We start from the raw sequence: 4,554 nt of genomic DNA, 5'->3' as shown, positions 1-4,554 counted from the left end.
GTGACTTAAAATAGTCCCCTTGTCATCTAGATCTTTTTAAATGTCAACTATCAAATTTATATCCATCAATGTATAAAATGACTTAAAAAAAGTACAAAATAATAATAAATAGTTAATGAAATAGTGACTTTTTAAATATAAAAAATATTTAAAAATAATAATAATTAGTGATAAAATATTTGCATTATTTTCTTCTTACTTCTATTTCTTCTAATTTAATCTACATACAAAAGTTATGTTGTTTAATCTATATATTAAGACCACATTTATCCGAGGTAAACGTAATAAATCAATAATAATCTAAAAAGTGAGCCCCATTTGATTATATTTTGTATTGCTTACTTGTGTTTCATACTCATACTGGCATTTGAGATCCTTCTAAATTTATAATAGAAAAACGCAAATTGATTGACGAGTAGATAGTGCTCAATCCAATTGTGTTTGAAAATCATGTAAGACTCACTAGGAATAAGAAGAAAAAAAACTAAAAATACGATTGCTGGAAATCAAGAATAACTGTATTTGGTTTTATATAAGAATGTTATTAAAATTTTATTGTAACAAATTAGCTCTGTATTTATTTATAAAATTAATCATGGACACCTCTATAAAACTTTGATAGATTAATTGATAAATAATAAATTCAATTTAAAGTTTTGAGCAAAATTAATTATTTAACTATGAAATAATAATATTAATTACAAAAATTTATAAAATGGGTAATTTATAATTAAAGTTATCTAATTACATAATTTGATGTACCAACTTGATGAATTTATATAAATATGATGTATTAATTAATAAAACAATCAAAATCAGTTTAAAAAAATAAATATAACATTTTTGTAATTAAAAAAACAATGAATTATAATTAATCAATGATAAACTAATTATAATTATTTAAAAAACAATCTAATAAAATATTAATTATAATGATAATTAATTAACTACGTATATTACTAGTATTAATGCATTAGTTTTTTTTACTGTTTATTATATAATTAATTTATTTATTTATGAATCTGAAGCAGTTAAATTCAAATATTATAAATTAAAGTTTAATATAATTTTCTAAATTATAAATTTAATATTCATATATTAATTAATTTTAATAGGAAGAGTGGACATCAAGTATCATCAATGGGTATAAGAAGTGCATGAGAATAGTTTATTTTCAGGCCCAAAACTTCAAAACATGTACTAAAAAGGATGTATATCTCTTACTATTCCCACTTTTATTCATCCCAATTTCCTCAATCCAAACACCCTCTTATTGTTATTGTTACACCATGAGAATTATGAATTTGTCGCATTTACTGTCATATTTATTGTTATCGTTTGACCATAAATGGTGATAGTAATAGTAAATATGACAAATTCATAATTTTAAGTAAACGTGATAAAAAAAAATTCAATTATGTTTGCGATTTGGCTCATTAGATTGATCTATCAATAGAATCCTATTATTATTATACCATTTTTTGTTACATATTGATAAACACGGTCTAACTTTAAATCAAATAGTCCATATCAGTCAATGAACTTTGACTTCTTAAGTTTTATATACATATATATATATATATAGAGTACACATATATATTTTCTCGAATTGTAATGGTTGGAATTGAGCTACACTCGCTTTGACAGTAAAAACTAAATTAATTGTTATTAATATTTTATGAAATTTAAGAATTAAAGTAGATATTTTGAAAGTTTATGAATTAGGATATAATTTCAACTATCATAGAATATTAGAATGAAAAAACCCCTTTAATTTTTAATAAATTATCGATAAAGGAATATAATAGAATATACACATTTTAATATTGTAGTTTCCAATATTTAACATGCATTATGTATAAAACTTCTATTTTTCAATTATAATACAATGTCTAAATTCCTGCCATAATTCTTATTCTGCAGTTCAAAGTAACTAATAACTAGTCATATAAACTAGTAACCAAATTGGCATAGGGGTTAAATAGTAGAAAAATTAAAATGAAATATAATCTAAGAAAGCTAATTTCAATTACTTCTGAAAAGCAAATTTTGTAAATCAAAATAATGGCCGAAGTGATTTCGATTAAATTATTGTAAAATCATTTTCATTATAGGCTTATAATTCAATCATTAATTACTTTGAGATCCACGGATATTCTAATAAGATTTCAGACAGACATTTAATATCTCTGTTTGATTCACATAATTACACTTTTTAAAACCCAACATATTATTATTGAGGGAATTTTAAAACCCATATGACATAGGTTTTTTAATATTGTACAAGAATGTGTAATTTTTATATCTGGGAGATGAACAATAAATACATAGCTTAGTTAATTAATAAATTAATATCAAATATTCATTACTATTAGTTTTAATCAATTATCAATTATATAAATATATTATTTAGATTTGATAAATTTCAACTAATATCTTTACCATTAATATCTTATGTTATCTTAACTATTTAATATAAATTATTATTGTTAATTATCAATATTCTAATTAATCTATTCATTAATTTAATTATTTTTAGTAACTGATTAATAATATTTAATTAAAAAGTATTTATTTATTTCTTATTTTATTTAATCAACATAGCAATAGGTTAATTAATGTTAAATTTAATTCATCTCTTACATTTTAGTAAGTAATTATTTACTTTTAGTTTCTATATACAATTATTGAATTGAACACAAATATTTAACTTTCAGACATTAATTATCCTGCACATCCCAACACAGACATTAATTATCCTTGACATATAAAACTCAGACATTCAAATCTCAGATATTTAATAATCTATACCCATAAAGCAATATCTGTGATCTAAACAACTCTCGAAAGTCTTTCAAATGTAAAGCAAAATAAATCTAGTTTATTGGAAGTTAACCAAAATAGTCAATGGGCACCGGGTCTCCATTAAATGGGTCAATCGAAATATAACTCGGTGAACAAGGCATCAACTACCAAAACTTTCAATTATAAATTTAAACAAGTTTACGAAAGAGAGGTTGACGACCAAATGAAATTATAAAATTGAAACTAACATATATATATATATATATATATATATATATATATATGTAGGTATGTATGTATGTATGTATGTATATAAGGAGATTTTCAAAAATATAAAAATAAGGAAAAATATTTATACAAATAGTAAAATTTAATTATAGTTGTGATAGACATTGTTACCAATATCTATCACAGATAGACGCTGATAAAATCTATTAATGCCTATCAGTGATAAAAACTGATAGAAGTCTATCAGTGACGGAAACGGATAGAAGTCTATCAATGATCAAAATTGATAGAAGTCTATATCAATATTTATTAGTTTTTTTTTTTTTTTTATCTATGAAAATCTCTCTATATTTTTTTTAGAAGAAATAAAATAAAAAATATTTAATAAATTATTATCAAATTTAATTATGTCAATTACGAAGCTGTACTAATTTTAGTAGGATGTTAATTATCCTAAATAAAAATGATAGCAATTCAAACAAGGGTCTTGAGTATTCAATTCTAACGTTGGAATATGAAACGAAAGCCTTAAATTCTTTAAATCATTACATTTTTTAAAAAAGTTTATTAAATTTGAATCATACAATATGATAAAAATAATATAATAATATTGAACAAATTTACATAGTATAACGGTTAAATTATAAATTTTATCTATAAAAACCGAAATTTACGTCCATTCAATCCCTAACTTTTAAAATTAGGAATTTAATTCCTAAATTTTTTAACCTGATAAACTTGGTCACTTTTTTCCGTCTCTTCTTCCGGATCCTTGAACTTTAGAATTTTCAGATTAAAGATCGTTTTAGTCACTTTTGAGTCTACTTTTTATTTTTTAATTATTTATTTTAACAAAGTAGATATATTTATATTATTGTTAGATAACATATCAAATATTATTCTCATACTATAAAATGTATCAATTAAAACATGCTCTTTTTGTATTTCAACCACATATATACTGTAAACCTCTGAACTTGTCTTACTAGTTAATTAAGTTTAAGTAAACTTAATTATGAGTTAAAGATGTGTATTAACATCAATGAAAAGAGTAAGTAAAGTGTGTATAATGAATAATGCGTCTGAAATGTAAGAGAAGGAAAATTTTCTAAGTGTCCTGACTATATGCGTTCAGATTGTATACATGGTTGACGCATAGAGAGTTTGAGAAGTCTATTAATGGTAAATCGGAAAAGGGCAAGAAAATATGTTAATTGTGGAACGTTGAGTTATTGGGTTAAGTAGAAACAAGTTAACACTTAGAGAAGGTAGAGAGGGTTCCATGTGTTGGAACTATGAGCTGCTATGCGACCAGTCAGGTTTAACCATGCGGCCAGAGGTCCAAGAAATGGGGCATTATGACTAAGCACAACAAAGTGGTATGAAAGATTTATGCAACCAACTTTGTATATCGATGTTGAGGCTAAGCTGACAAGTGATGTGGCAAAAAAACATGCATTGAAGGGAGAAGGCTTGGGTGGCCACAAGACCATGCGATAAAGTTTAAGCTAAGGAATTCAG

This window comes from Benincasa hispida, chromosome 6 (assembly GCF_027475165.1).
Source record: "Benincasa hispida cultivar pf3 chromosome 6, pf3_genome.v1.1, whole genome shotgun sequence".
Lineage (NCBI taxonomy): Eukaryota > Viridiplantae > Streptophyta > Magnoliopsida > Cucurbitales > Cucurbitaceae > Benincasa > Benincasa hispida.
Note: the sequence above shows the minus strand (reverse complement) of the source record.